A 17,948-nucleotide genomic window follows, 5' to 3' on the forward strand; every position below is an offset into this window, starting at 1 on the left:
CTATAACAATCTTATTTCAAGTGATGATCTTACTTGAACTTGTTTTCGTGTCATGATTCTGCTTCAAGAACTTCGAGCCATCCAAGGATCCATTGAAGCTAGATCCATTTTTCTCTTTTCCAGTAGGTTTATCCAAGGAATTTAAGGTAGTAATGATGTTCATAACATCATTCGATTCATACATATAAAGCTATCTTATTCGAAGGTTTAAACTTGTAATCACTAGAACATAGTTTAGTTAATTCTAAACTTGTTCGCAAACAAAAGTTAATCCTTCTAACTTGACTTTTAAAATCAACTAAACACATGTTCTATATCTATATGATATGCTAACTTAATGATTTAAAACCTGGAAACACAAAAAACACCGTAAAACCGGATTTACGCCGTCGTAGTAACACCGCGGGCTGTTTTGGGTTAGTTAATTAAAAACTATGATAAACTTTGATTTTAAAGTTGTTATTCTGAGAAAATGATTTTTATTATGAACATGAAACTATATCCAAAAATTATGATTAAACTCAAAGTGGAAGTATGTTTTCTAAAATGGTCATCTAGACGTCGTTCTTTCGACTGAAATGACTACCTTTACAAAAACAACTTGTAACTTATTTTTCCGACTATAAACCTATACTTTTCTGTTTAGATTCATAAAATAGAGTTCAATATTAAACCATAGCAATTTGATTCACTCAAAACGGATTTAAAATGAAGAAGTTATGGGTAAAACAAGATTGGATAATTTTTCTCATTTTAGCTACGTGAAAATTGGTAACAAATCTATTCCAACCATAACTTAATCAACTTGTATTGTATATTATGTAATCTTGAGATACCATAGACACGTATACAATGTTTCGACCTATCATGTCGACACATCTATATATATTTCGGAACAACCATAGACACTCTATATGTGAATGTTGGAGTTAGCTATACAGGGTTGAGGTTGATTCCAAAATATATATAGTTTGAGTTGTGATCAATACTGAGATACGTATACACTGGGTCGTGGATTGATTCAAGATAATATTTATCGATTTATTTCTGCACATCTAACTGTGGACAACTAGTTGTAGGTTACTAATGAGGACAGCTGACTTAATAAACTTAAAACATCAAAATATATTAAAAGTGTTGTAAATATATTTTGAACATACTTTGATATATATGTATATATTGTTATAGGTTCGTGAATCAACCAGTGGCCAAGTCTTACTTCCCGACGAAGTAAAAATATGTGAAAGTGAGTTATAGTCCCACTTTTAAAATCTAATATTTTTAGGATGAGAATACATGCAGGTTTTATAAATGATTTACAAAATAGACACAAGTACATGAAACTACATTCTATGGTTGAATTATCAAAATCGAATATGCCCCTTTTTATTAAGTCTGGTAATCTAAGAATTAGGGAACAGACACCCTAATTGACGCGAATCCTAAAGATAGATCTATTGGGCCTAACAAACCCCATCCAAAGTACCGGATGCTTTAGTACTTCGAAGGGTGTCCCGGAATGATGGGGATATTCTTATATATGCGTCTTGTTAATGTCGGTTACCAGGTGTTCACCATATGAATGATTTTTATCTCTATGTATGGGATGTGTATTCAAATATGAACTCTTGTGGTCTATTATTATGATTTGATATATATAGGTTAAACCTATAACTCACCAACATTTTTGTTGACGTTTTAAGCATGTTTATTCTCAGGTGATTATTAAGAGCTTCCGCTGTCGCATACTTAAATAAGGACGAGATTTGGAGTCCATGCTTATATGATATTGTGTAAAAACTGCATTCAAGAAACTTATTTTGTTGTAACATATTTGTATTGTAAACCATTATGTAATGGTCGTGTGTAAACAGGATATTTTAGATTATCATTATTTGATAATCTACGTAAAGCTTTTTAAAACCTTTATCTATGAAATAAAGGTTATGGTTTATTTTAAAAATGAATGCAGTCTTTGAAAAACGTCTCATATAGAGGTCAAAACCTCGCAACGAAATCAATTAATATGGAACGTTTTTAATCAATAAGAACGGGACATTTCAGTTGGTATCAGAGCGTTGGTCTTAGAGAACCAGAATTTTGCATTAGTGTGTCTTATCGAGTTTGTTAGGATGCATTAGTGAGTCTGGACTTCGACCGTGTTTACTTGAAAAATGATTGCTTAACAAATTTTGTTGGAAACTATATATTTTTAACATGTGAATATTATGTGATATATTAATCTCTTAACGCGTTTGATATTATGTGATAGATGTCTACCTCTAGAACAAGTCCCATTGACTCACCTAATAATAATGAAGAGTCAAATGTAAATTGGAATGATTCGTGGACTGATTCACAAGTTCCCGAAGAGGAACCGGAAGAAGAGTCGGAACTGGAAGAAGAATCGGAACCGGAAGAAGAATCGGAACCGGATGAAGAAATAGAACCGGTGGGGGAAATAATAAAACGGTTAAGTAAAAGAAAATCCTCAACCAACCGACCAAGGTTAATTATGGTCAATGGTGTTTCCGCCAAGGAAGCAAAATATTGGGAGGATTACCAATTCTCCGATGAATCGGATTCCGACGAGAATTCCGATGATGTTATCGAAATTACCCCAACTGAATTTAAAAAGGCAAAAGAAAATAATAAGGGAAAGGGCATAAAAATAGAGAAATCTAATTCCAACCCCGATGAACTTTATATGTATCGTCAACGCCCGAAGTCCTTAAGTTGTAACAATGACCCGGGAACCTCTAAACCACCAGGTTTTTCTAAACCAATGTGGACAACGACGGCTCGTATTAGGGGAACATCATATATCCCTAGAAACTTGGCAAAACGAACCAAAACCGAAGAAGAAGAAACGAGCGAGTCGGAATAAGATAGTTGTATTCGTGTGGTGTAATATATGTAATATAGTGTTCTTATGCTTTATGATATATGTAAAAATTGCTTGTATTAATAAGTATTTTTTTATGAATCTAACTCTTGTCTATTTTACAGTTTAAAAACACAAAATGGATAGACAACCTAATATTTTAAGAGACCTACCCGGAGACATGATTGATGAAATCTTGTCTAGAGTCGGCCAGAATTCCTCGGCACAACTATTTAAGGCGAGATCAGTTTGTAAGACATTCGAAGAACGTTCCAAGAATGTCTTGGTTTATAAGAGACTTTTGTTTGAAAGATGGGGGATATCACATTGGGAAACCCATAAGTTACGATGTGTTTACTTTGACGCATATATTGCGGGGAACCCAAATGCTATTTTACGCAACTGGTTAAGAAATTATTTTGACTCAATATATCCGAATATTGGACTTCGTGATTTAGAAAAAGCGGCTAACATGCAACATAAAGAAGCATGTTATGCTTACGGATTAGTAATGTTCACTTCTCACCAAAGTGAGAACAAGAACATCGGGCTACAACTATTAAACAAAACGTTTCCACAAGTGACGGAGTCGGTAATTGGGGTAAGAAATGAGGTTTTTAGATTATTACGGGACTGTTGGACATTATGTAACCCTCGTACCTTTGACGACGTTACAACACGCTGTCTTATCAACGGCCATAACGGTTATGTTGCACAAGACCAAGGATGGGAAGTAGTCCTAGTAAAACCAGAATGCATGACTTGTTTCGGGACGTATGAATTACGTGTCTTTATTGCCTTTGCTGAACGACTTGTGTACTAGCTAGAATTATCTTCACAACTATCTTGTATCAAAGTTATTGTGTGCTATATTTCATGATTTATGTAAAATAAGCGGTATTGTAAGTTTGTAAAATATTGTATAAAAGTTTGAACGCGAAATATTATTATAATCAGTTTTTCATATAGAATTGTAGTAGTTGAATTGTATATTAGCTACTAAGTATGAACTTAACGGGTATGTACTACCCGAATTTAAACTTATAAAATGCTAATATGAAGAAAAAGCTTTTATATATGAGTTCATATTATGCTACGAAATACTATTAACTACTCTTAATATTCTGTATGATTAACTTGTTCCATTTAACTATTTTGAAGGAAATGGCACCGACTACTCGACACACCGTGAATATGAATGAAGAGGAATTCCGTACTTTTCTAGCTTCAAACATAGCTGCAGTACAGGCTGTGCTACATACCAACAATAACCTTGGATCTAGCAGTACAGGAAATCGTGTAGGATGCACCTACAAAGAATTCACTGCCTGCAAACCTTTGGAATTTGATGGAACCGAAGGACCGATCGGATTGAAACGGTGGACCGAGAAGGTCGAATCTGTGTTTGCCATAAGTAAGTGTACTGAAGAGGACAAAGTAAAGTACGCTACGCATACCTTCACAGGTTCTGCGTTAACATGGTGGAATACCTATCTAGAGCAAGTGGGACAAGACGATGCGTACGCACTACCGTGGTCAGCATTCAAGCACTTGATGAACGAGAAGTACCGTCCCAGAACCGAGGTCAATAAGCTCAAGACAGAACTTAGAGGGTTACGAACCCAAGGATTTGATATTACCACGTACGAAAGACGATTCACAGAATTGTGCCTATTGTGTCCGGGAGCATTCGAAGATGAGGAAGAGAAGATCGACGCGTTTGTGAAAGGATTACCGGAAAGAATCCAAGAAGATATAAGTTCACACGAGCCCGCCTCCATACAACAGGCATGTAGAATGGCTCACAAACTCGTGAACCAAATTGAAGAAAGAATTAAAGAACAGACTGCTGAAGAGGCCAATGTGAAGCAAGTCAAAAGAAAGTGGGAGGAAAACGGTGATAAGAATCACCAATACAACAACAACAGCAATTACAACAATAATCGCAACAATTATCCCAACAATCGCAAAATCAATCGCAACTACAACAAACGGCCCAACAACAACAACAACAACAACAACAGCAACTACAACAATCATCCCAACAACAATAATAACCGCAACAACAACAACAATCAGAAGCAGCTATGCCAAAGGTGTGAAAAGAATCACTCGGGGTTCTGCACCAAATTTTGCAACAAGTGTAAAAGAAATGGTCATAGCGCGGCGAAGTGTGAGGTCTACGGACCAGGGGTTAATAGAACGAAAGGAACAAATGGTGTCGGAACGAGTAATGGCGGAGCAAGTAGTGTCGGAGCAAGTTATGCCAATGTAGTTTGTTATAAATGTGGAAAACCGGGCCACATTATTAGAAATTGCCCGGACCAGCAGAACATGAATGGACAAGGCCGTGGAAGAGTTTTCAATATTAATGCGACAGAGGCACAGGAAGACCCGGAGCTTGTTACGGGTACGTTTCTTATTGACAATAAATCTGCTTACGTTTTATTTGATTCGGGTGCGGATAGAAGCTATATGAGTAGAGATTTTTGTGCTAAATTAAGTTGTCCATTGACGCCTTTGGATAGTAAATTTTTACTCGAATTAGCAAATGGTAAATTAATTTCAGCAGATAATATATGTCGGAATCGAGAAATTAAACTGGTTAGCGAAACATTTAAGATTGATTTGATACCAGTAGAGTTAGGGAGTTTTGATGTGATAATCGGTATGGACTGGTAGAAAGAAGTGAAAGCGGAGATCGTTTGTTACAAAAATGCAATTCGCATTATACGAGAAAAAGGAAAACCCTTAATGGTGTACGGAGAAAAGGGCAACACGAAGCTACATCTTATTAGTAATTTGAAGGCACAAAAACTAATAAGAAAAGGTTGCTATGCTGTTCTAGCACACGTCGAGAAAGTACAAACTGAAGAAAAGAGCATCAATGATGTTCCCGTCGCAAAAGAATTTCCTGATGTATTTCCAAAAGAATTACCGGGATTACCCCCACATCGATCCGTTGAATTTCAAATAGATCTTGTACCAGGAGCTGCACCAATAGCTCGTGCTCCTTACAGACTCGCACCCAGCGAGATGAAAGAACTACAAAGCCAATTACAAGAACTTTTAGAGCGTGGTTTCATTCGACCAAGCACATCACCGTGGGGAGCTCCTGTTTTGTTTGTCAAGAAGAAAGATGGTACATTCAGGTTGTGTATCGACTACCGAGAGTTGAACAAACTTACCATCAAGAACCGCTACCCACTACTGAGAATCGATGACTTATTTGATCAACTACAAGGCTCGTCTGTTTATTCAAAGATTGACTTACGTTCCGGGTATCATCAAATGCGGGTGAAAGAAGATGATATTCCAAAGACTGCTTTCAGAACACGTTACGGTCATTACGAGTTTATGGTCATGCCGTTTGGTTTAACTAATGCACCAGCTGTGTTCATGGACCTTATGAACCGAGTGTGTGGACCATACCTTGACAAGTTTGTCATTGTTTTCATTGATGACATACTTATTTACTCAAAGAATGACCAAGAACACGGTGAACATTTGAGAAAGGTGTTAGAAGTATTGAGGAAGGAAGAATTGTACGCTAAGTTTTCAAAGTGTGCATTTTGGTTGGAAGAAGTTCAATTCCTCGGTCACATAGTGAACAAAGAAGGTATTAAGGTGGATCCGGCAAAGATAGAAACTGTTGAAAAGTGGGAAACCCCGAAAACTCCGAAACACATATGCCAGTTTTTAGGACTAGCTGGTTACTACAGAAGGTTCATCCAAGACTTTTCCAGAATAGCAAAACCCTTGACTGCATTAACGCATAAAGGGAAGAAATTTGAATGGAATGATGAACAAGAGAAAGCGTTTTAGTTATTGAAGAAAAAGCTAACTACGGCACCTATATTGTCATTGCCTGAAGGGAATGATGATTTTGTGATTTATTGTGATGCATCAAAGCAAGGTCTCGGTTGTGTATTAATGCAACGAACGAAGGTGATTGCTTATGCGTCTAGACAATTGAAGATTCACGAACAAAATTATACGACGCATGATTTGGAATTAGGCGCGGTTGTTTTTGCATTAAAGACTTGGAGGCACTACTTATATGGGGTCAAAAGTATTATATATACCGACCACAAAAGTCTTCAACACATATTTAATCAGAAACAACTGAATATGAGGCAGCGTTGGTGGATTGAATTATTGAATGATTACGACTTTGAGATTCGTTACCACCTGGGGAAGGCAAATGTGGTAGCCGATGCCTTGAGCAGGAAGGACAGAGAACCCATTCGAGTAAAATCTATGAATATAATGATTCATAATAACATTACTACTCAAATAAAGGAGACGCAACAAGGAGTTTTAAAAGAGGGAAATTTAAAGGATGAAATACCCAAAGGATCGGAGAAGCATCTTAATATTCGGGAAGACGGAACTCGGTATAGGGCTTAAAGGATTTGGGTACCAAAATTTGGAGATATGAGAGAAATGGTACTTAGAGAAGCTCATAAAACCAGATACTCAATACATCCTGGAACGGGGAAGATGTACAAGGATCTCAAGAAACATTTTTGGTGGCCGGGTATGAAAGCCGATGTTGCTAAATACGTAGGAGAATGTTTGACGTGTTCTAAGGTCAAAGCTGAGCATCAGAAACCATCAGGTCTACTTCAACAACCCGAAATCCCGGAATGGAAATGGGAAAACATTACCATGGATTTCATCACTAAATTGCCAAGGACTGCAAGTGGTTTTGATACTATTTGGGTAATAGTTGACCGTCTCACCAAATCAGGACACTTCTTGCCAATAAGAGAAGATGACAAGATGGAGAAGTTAGCACGACTGTATTTGAAGGAAGTCATCTCCAGACATGGAATACCAATCTCTATTATCTCTGATAGGGATGGCAGATTTATTTCAAGATTCTGGCAGACATTACAGCAAGCATTAGGAACTCGTCTAGACATGAGTACTGCCTATCATCCACAAACTGATGGGCAGAGTGAAAGGACGATACAAACGCTTGAAGACATGCTACGAGCATGTGTTATTGATTTCGGAAACAGTTGGGATCGACATCTACCGTGAGCAGAATTTTCCTACAACAACAGCTACCATTCAAGCATTGAGATGGCGCCGTTTGAAGCACTTTATGGTAGAAAGTGCAGGTCTCCGATTTGTTGGAGTGAAGTGGGGGATAGACAGATTACGGGTCCGGAGATTATACAAGAAACTACCGAGAAGATCATCCAAATTCAACAACGGTTGAAAACCGCCCAAAGTCGACAAAAGAGCTACGCTGACATTAAAAGAAAAGATATAGAATTTGAAATTGGAGAGATGGTCATGCTTAAAGTTGCACCTTGGAAAGGCGTTGTTCGATTTGGTAAACGAGGGAAATTAAATCCAAGGTATATTGGACCATTCAAGATTATTGATCGTGTCGGACCAGTAGCTTACCGACTAGAGTTACCTCAACAACTCGCGGCTGTACATAACACTTTCCACGTCTCGAATTTAAAGAAATGTTTTGCTAAAGAATATCTCACTATTCCGTTAGATGAAATCCAAATCAACGAAAAACTTCAATTCATCGAAGAACCCGTCGAAATAATGGATCGTGAGGTTAAAAGACTTAAGCAAAACAAGATACCAATTGTTAAGGTTCGATGGAATGCTCGTAGAGGACCCGAGTTCACCTGGGAGCGTGAAGATCAGATGAAGAAGAAATACCCGCATCTATTTCCAGAAGATTCGTCAACACCTTCAACAGCTTAAAATTTCGGGACGAAATTTATTTAACGGGTAGGTACTGTAGTGACCCGAACTTTTCCATGTTTATATATATTAATTGAGATTGATATTTACATGATTAAATGTTTCCAACATGTTAAGCAATCAAACTTGTTAAGACTTGATTAATTGAAATATGTTTCATATAGACAATTGACCACCCAAGTTGACCGGTGATTCACGAACGTTAAAACTTGTAAAAACTATATGATGACATATATATGGATATATATATAGTTAACATGATACTATGATAAGTAAACATATCATTAAGTATATTAACAATGAACTACATATGTAAAAACAAGACTACTAACTTAATGATTTTTAAACGAGACATATATGTAACGATTATCGTTGTAAAGACATTTAATGTATATATATCATATTAAGAGATATTCATACATGATAATATCATGATAATATAATAATTTAAAATCTCATTTGATATTATAAACATTGGGTTAACAACATTTAACAAGATCGTTAACCTAAAGGTTTCAAAACAACACTTACATGTAACGACTAACGATGACTTAACGACTCAGTTAAAATGTATATACATGTAGTGTTTTAATATGTATTTATACACTTTTGAAAGACTTCAATACACTTATCAAAATACTTCTACTTAACAAAAATGCTTACAATTACATCCTCGTTCAGTTTCATCAACAATTCTACTCGTATGCACCCGTATTCGTACTCGTACAATATACAGCTTTTAGATGTATGTACTATTGGTATATACACTCCAATGATCAGCTCTTAGTAGCCCATGTGAGTCACCTAACACATGTGGGAACCATAATTTGGCAACTAGCATGAAATATCTCATAAAATTACAAAAATATGAGTAATCATTCATGACTTATTTACATGAAAACAAAATTACATATCCTTTATATCTAATCCATACACCAACGACCAAAAACACCTACAAACACTTTCATTCTTCAATTTTCTTCATCTAATTGATCTCTCTCAAGTTCTATCTTCAAGTTCTAAGTGTTCTTCATAAATTCCAAAAGTTCTAGTTTCATAAAATCAAGAATACTTTCAAGTTTGCTAGCTCACTTCCAATCTTTTAAGGTGATCATCCAACCTCAAGAAATCTTTGTTTCTTACAGTAGGTTATCATTCTAATACAAGGTAATAATCATATTCAAACTTTGGTTCAATTTCTATAACTAAAACAATCTTATTTCAAGTGATGATCTTACTTGAACTTGTTTTCGTGTCATGATTCTGCTTCAAGAACTTCGAGCCATCCAAGGATCCATTGAAGCTAGATCCATTTTTCTCTTTTCCAGTAGGTTTATCCAAGGAATTTAAGGTAGTAATGATGTTCATAACATCATTCGATTCATACATATAAAGCTATCTTATTCGAAGGTTTAAACTTGTAATCACTAGAACATAGTTTAGTTAATTCTAAACTTGTTCGCAAACAAAAGTTAATCCTTCTAACTTGACTTTTAAAATCAACTAAACACGTGTTCTATATCTATATGATATGCTAACTTAATGATTTAAAACCTGGAAACACGAAAAACACCGTAAAACCGGATTTACGCCGTCGTAGTAACACCGCGGGCTGTTTTGGGTTAGTTAATTAAAAACTATGATAAACTTTGATTTTAAAGTTGTTATTCTGAGAAAATGATTTTTATTATGAACATGAAACTATATCCAAAAATTATGATTAAACTCAAAGTGGAAGTATGTTTTCTAAAATGGTCATCTAGACGTCGTTCTTTCGACTGAAATGACTACCTTTACAAAAACGACTTGTAACTTATTTTTCCGACTATAAACATATACTTTTCTGTTTATATTCATAAAATAGAGTTCAATATGAAACCATAGCAATTTGATTCACTCAAAACGGATTTAAAATGAAGAAGTTATGGGTAAAACAAGATTGGATAATTTTTCTCATTTTAGCTACGTGAAAATTGGTAACAAATCTATTCCAACCATAACTTAATCAACTTGTATTGTATATTATGTAATCTTGAGATACCATAGACACGTATACAATGTTTCGACCTATCATGTCGACACATCTATATATATTTCGGAACAACCATAGACACTCTATATGTGAATGTTGGAGTTAGCTATACAGGGTTGAGGTTGATTCCAAAATATATATAGTTTGAGTTGTGATCAATACTGAGATACGTATACACTGGGTCGTGGATTGATTCAAGATAATATTTATCGATTTATTTCTGCACATCTAACTGTGGACAACTAGTTGTAGGTTACTAACGAGGACATCTGACTTAATAAACTTAAAACATCAAAATATATTAAAAGTGTTGTAAATATATTTTGAACATACTTTGATATATATGTATATATTGTTATAGGTTCGTGAATCAACCAGTGGCCAAGTCTTACTTCCCGACGAAGTAAAAATCTGTGAAAGTGAGTTATAGTCCCACTTTTAAAATCTAATATTTTTGGGATGAGAATACATGCAGGTTTTATAAATGATTTACAAAATAGACACAAGTACATGAAACTACATTCTATGGTTGAATTATCGAAATCGAATATGCCCCTTTTTATTAAGTCTGGTAATCTAAGAATTAGGGAACAGACACCCTAATTGACGCGAATCCTAAAGATAGATCTATTGGGCCTAACAAACCCCATCCAAAGTACCGGATGCTTTAGTACTTCGAAATTTATATCATATCCGAAGGGTGTCCCGGAATGATGGGGATATTCTTATATATGCATCTTGTTAATGTCGGTTACCAGGTGTTCACCATATGAATGATTTTTATCTCTATGTATGGGATGTGTATTCAAATATGAACTCTTGTGGTCTATTATTATGATTTGATATATATAGGTTAAACCTATAACTCACCAACATTTTTGTTGACGTTTTAAGCATGTTTATTCTCAGGTGATTATTAAGAGCTTCCGCTGTCGCATACTTAAATAAGGACGAGATTTGGAGTCCATGCTTGTATGATATTGTGTAAAAACTGCATTCAAGAAACTTATTTTGTTGTAACATATTTGTATTGTAAACCATTATGTAATGGTCGTGTGTAAATAGGATATTTTAGATTATCATTATTTGATAATCTACGTAAAGCTTTTTAAAACCTTTATCTATGAAATAAAGGTTATGGTTTGTTTTAAAAATGAATGCAGTCTTTGAAAAACGTCTCATATAGAGGTCAAAACCTCGCAACGAAATCAATTAATATGGAACGTTTTTAATCAATAAGAACGGGACATTTCATTAAGACACCACGTTTCATGTGACGAGTGATGTGTCGAGGTGTTAAGACGCCACTCGGAGTGAAGCATCGAGGTGTTAAGATGCCACTCTAAGTAATTGACGGGTGAAGCATCGAGGTGTTAAGATGCCACTCGGGGTGAAGCATCGAGGTGTTAAGGTGCCACCTAGGGGTGTAGTGTCGAGGTGTTAAGATACCACTCCGTAAAATAATGAGTGAAGCATCGAGGTGTTAAGATGCCACTCGGGGTGAAGTACCGAGGTGTTAAGTTGCCACCCTAGGGTTTAGTGATACGAGGTGTTAAGTATACTAAAGAATGTTATGAACATCTTTGACTTGTTTCGCGAAGTCATTCCCTTGCGAAGATTTGGTTAACCATGGTTATTGTGATGTAAGCGTAAGCAATTATGCTATTCGAGATATTTATATATATATATATATATATATATATATATATATATATATATATATATATATATATATATATATATATATATATTGTATACGTATAATGTTGTTTATATTAATGAATTGTTGTGATGTAGCTAACCCTCCGGGTGTGGCTTATTGGCGTTGTTCACATCGTCGTTGGTGAACTCACTTTATTTATTGTTAGCTTGTTGCTTAGTGATGTTACGGTATGCTTAGACTAGCTTGCCTTTATGCTTGGATGCTTCGGTATGCGGTATTTGATATTTGTGTGGCGTGTCCATTTTATACATATATATGTGTGTAGCATGTTATCATTCACTAAGCGTTAGCTTACCCTCTCGTTGTTGACTTTTTATAGATTGCATGGATGCGGAGGCCCGGGTAAGCGGGGACTAGTGGACTCGCGTAGTTGCTTTAGAAGGCTTGCTTTTGGATTGATTAGGATTGGGTAGCGTATCCCCAATCGCCATGCTCGACCTTTATTTTGTATTACAAATCATGTGGTTGAAAACTTGTATTTTCGTACGAAAGTCGTAAAACGGCCGATGTGGGCCCGGTCTTCGTAAAACTAATTTTATTAATGGAACGTGTTAGTTCTACATATATTAATGTATGGTTAAAAGCGTTTTGTCTAAATACGTCGGGAAGTGGTCAAACATTTTCGCATTTCATGACTTTTTGGACAGGCCACTTTGGCGCGCCGCGCGGCCATATGGCGCGCCGCGCCATGTGCTGTACCAGCGAAAATTTTTTTTTTCCTGCGTTATTGGTTGGTTAACGGGTTGGGTTGTTACAGTTTTAGATTATCATTGTTTGATAAACGTCATAATATTTAAACCTTTATCGATAAAATAAAAGTTATGGTTTGTTTTAAAAATCGAATGCAGTCTTTGAAAAACGTCTCATATAGAGGTCAATACCTCGCAAGAAAATCAATTAATATGAAACGTTTATAATCGATATGAACGGGACATTTCATGTTACAGTATAAATGCTATATAATTATCAAATATTACATAATTAATAAATTGTACTATTAATATAGATACAAAATAATTGCAAGATAAATATTGCTATTATACTAATATTATTATTATTACTTTCATTATTATTATTAAAATAGGTATTAATATTAATACTAATATCAGTGTTATTAATGTTACTCTATATGAAATTTGTTATATTATGATTACTAATATTATTGTTATCATTATTGATATCATAATTAGTAGTAAAATTATAATTTTAGTTATTATCATGATTATTATTATGAATACTAAAAGCTATCTTTTTATTCGTATCATCATCATTATAGCTAGTAATAAGATTATAATTTTTATTATGATTAATATTAGTATTATTATTTATTATTAATACCATTATCATTAAGAATCATTATCATTACTAACATTATTATATCTGTATTATTATACTTATTTATTATTTTGATATTATTATTATTACTAATATAATTGTTAATAATTCGATATTATTATTAATAATTTTATTATTGTATTAGTAGTTTTAATAACATTATTAATATTAAAAATTTCAAATTACACATATATATAATTAAAATATATAAAAAAATATATATAAATACATATACATATATATAAAATATAGTTATATATATATATATAAATACATATATATATAAATATATATATATACGGATAAATATATTTATAAATACTAATATATATGTATATAATTATAGATAAATACGTATTATACTCATAGGATCCTAAAATCAGTTTTACATCACACTCAAACTGTATTTGATTTTGTTTTTATCACTAAAACTCATTACTTAACTGTATCATATGTACGAAGTGTTGAATTTAAGACATCTAATTATTTATTTTTATGTATCTGATTGAATATTCTGTCACCATTTTCGTTACTAGTCCAAATCAAATGGCATTGTAGACAAATTGATCAAATCATCTTTATTAAGCTTCAATTATTTGATATATAACATTATATAAAGCTCTACTCTTCTGCAAATCAAAAATTAAAAACCAAAAACCCAGAAAATAAAAACGTATCTTCTGTTCTTGTTTAATTTTTCCAAAACCTCGAATTCGAATTAAATTTTAAAATCCTTAAATGCAGTTATGTTAGAAATCCTCCAAATAAACTATCTGGAAAGTTGCAAGGTCCAATTTTTCCTATCAAGTTCGAATTTTAGAGTCAAAGCTAATTTTCAAAAAGTCAAACGTTTTGTTCATCACAAAATTCGAGTTCGTTTTGATTTTTCAAGTCAAATTGATTGTTCAGAGAGTTTCTAGGAGATAAATTCAACCTTTTTCATGTTGTGATCATGGTCTAAAACACTATAGATTTCGAGATTGGATGTTGAGTTCATTCGTGTTCATCAGAGTCCAATTTAGTTCTTTTTCTTTACATTTTTTTTGTTTTAATTAATCTAATCACTTACTAGTCACTTCTGTATCAATTATAAATCCTAAATTAATGTATTGGTTAACTATTAAACTAGATTCGATCCTTAGTTGATTTAGAGGAAGAAGCAGAAGAGGAAAATGGGAGACAAGTAATACTGGTTATATTTAAATTAGGATAGTATAATTTTAGAAAAACAAAGATGGAGGGATGGTTAGGAGGGGTGTCGGGTTAGCAGGAGATCTCGGGTTCGAGACCCGGCTGAGGCATTTTTTTTTATTTCGAATATTGGAGGTAGTTTTCAATTTTTAAATTGATTATTATTACTATTATTATTATTATTACTACTATTATTATTATTATTATTATTATTATTATTATTATTATTATTATTATTATTATTATTATTATTATTATTATTATTATTATTATTATTATTATTATTATTATTATTATTATTATTATTTGTATTGTTATTATGATTATTATTATTATTGTTATTATTACACTTATCATTATGGTTATTATTATTATTATCATTAAGTATTAGAATTATTATTATTATTAAGTATTATGAATATTAATCATTAATATTATTATTACTAATATAAGTATTATGATACAATTTTTCATTTATTAGGATTATAAATACAAGTATGAATATTATTATTATTATTATTATCACTAATAGTCGTATTATTATTATTATTATTATTATTATTATTATTATTATTATTATTATTATTATTATTATTATTATTATTATTATTATTATTATTATTATTATTATTATTATTATTATTATTATTATTATTACTATTATTATTATTATTATTATTATTATTATTATTATTATTATTATTATTATTATTATTATTATTATTATGATTATTATTATGATAATGATTATTATTATTATTATTATTATTATTATTATTATTATTATTATTATTATTATTATTATTATTATTATTATTATTATTATTATTATTATTATTATTATTATTATTATTATTATGAAAATAATATGAGTTATCATTATTTTCATTAATATTAGTATTAGTATCACTTTTGTAACTATTAGTATTATTATTATTATTAAACAAAAGTATCATTATTAACAATATCATTATTATTGTAATCTTATCATTTTTAATAAAGTTATTATTATTAGTAATCATTAATATCAAAACTATCTTTTTTTTAAACAAATAAATATTTGTACATGAAACATACTTATTAAATATACCACAATTATATTAATATTCCATATAATATATATATATATATATATATATATATATATATATATATATATATATATATATATATATATATATATATATATATATATATATATATATAAATCATATTAACATTACTTATATAAAAACTTACATACAACAAATTAAGTTTTTTTTTTATAATCCTAAATATATATATAAATAATAATATAACTATATTAATCACTTTAAATACATATACAAAATAAATATATATAACATATAATTTAAGACATAACAAAAAGTATATGTTTTTAAGAGAAATCTAGTATAAATCTTATATAACTACAAAATATATATAAATAATATATATTAATAAATGAAATTATGATATTTCTATTATATGTTTTAGAATCCGAGGCCAACCTTGCACTTGTTCAATGACGTAATATGTATTTTTACTATGGAATACAGTATAGTGAGTTTCATTTGTTCCCTTTTTAAATGCTTTTGCAATATATATTTTTGGGACTGAGAATACATGCGCTTTTATAAATGTTTGATGAAATAGACACAAGTAATCGAAAACTATATTATATGGTTGGATTATCGAAATCGAATATCGCCTTTCAAGTCTGGTAACCTAAGAATTAGGGAAATGGCCCCTAATTGACGCGAATTCTAAAGATAGATCTATTGGGCCTAACAACCCCCATTAGTGTCTATGGATGGCTTTAGTACTTCGTGAAAGGACCCGTCCTAATCCACCTGGACGGATACATTTAAATTGATTACATCGCGAGGTACTTGACTTCTAAATGATATATTTTATAAACATTGCATTCGTTTTTAAAAGACAAACTTTCATCATATCGAAAGTTGACGGCATGCATACCACTTCATAACATATCCAACTATAAACGAATTAATAATATTCTTCATGAACTCAACGACTCGAATGCAACGTCTTTTGAAATATGCCATGAATGACTCCAAGTAATATCTCTAAAATGAGCAAATGCACAGCGGTAGGTTTCTTTCATACCTGAGAATAAACATGCTTTCAAGTGTCAACCAAAAGGTTGGTGAGTTCATAGGTTTATCATAAACTGGTAAATTCATCATTTTGATAGACCACAAGATTTAAATGCAGTACACCTATCTCGTGTACGAAACCCTTTTTCATAATGCTTAGCAGAGTAGGTTCGTATCTTTTTCTCCCCTGTAGGTTGCCTCACGATTTTTAAATAATTGTGCACATATCTCGTGCACAAAACTAATACACATAACCTGTGTATAAAAATCATTCTCTCGATACATAACATTCATTTCGATTTCATTGCTCAACATGGTAACCGACCTTAACATATAACGCGCATCAATAATATCCCCAAAATAGAACATCTCGTCTGTATAAATATATAAACTTCGAAGTACTAAACACCACGCCCACTAGCTCTTCTGTCTAGTGAACATTCTGGGTGGGGGTGTTAAACCCGGTAGCTACCTTTAGGATTCGCGTGAATTAGGGCCATACCCGATTCTAATTCTTAGGTTACCAAGCAATGATAATCAGGGGAAAATATTCACATCAATTGGTGGCAATTATCATGTCCACATAATTCAATAATAATCCACAGAACTTCTGTCTACATAATAATTCATTCGAGGAATGTTTTGCTTGTGTCTATCTCGTCAAACATTTATAAAAGCATTTCATGTATTCGCAGTTCAAAAATATATATCAAAAGCATTTAATAAAGTAGTTGTAAAAATAGCGCATGTATTCTCAGTCCCAAAAATGTAAAGAGTAAAGGGGAGCAAATGAACTCACGATACGATATCTTGTAGTAAAAATATGCATACGACGATACTGAACAGTGCAGGGTTGGCCTCGGATTCACAAACCTTTTAAAATAAGCTTTTAAAAAGAATTGCCAGAGCCCGGGCTTGAACCCACGACCTCTTGCTAAACACAAA

Source organism: Rutidosis leptorrhynchoides, chromosome 4 (genome assembly GCF_046630445.1).
Source record: "Rutidosis leptorrhynchoides isolate AG116_Rl617_1_P2 chromosome 4, CSIRO_AGI_Rlap_v1, whole genome shotgun sequence".
NCBI lineage: Eukaryota > Viridiplantae > Streptophyta > Magnoliopsida > Asterales > Asteraceae > Rutidosis > Rutidosis leptorrhynchoides.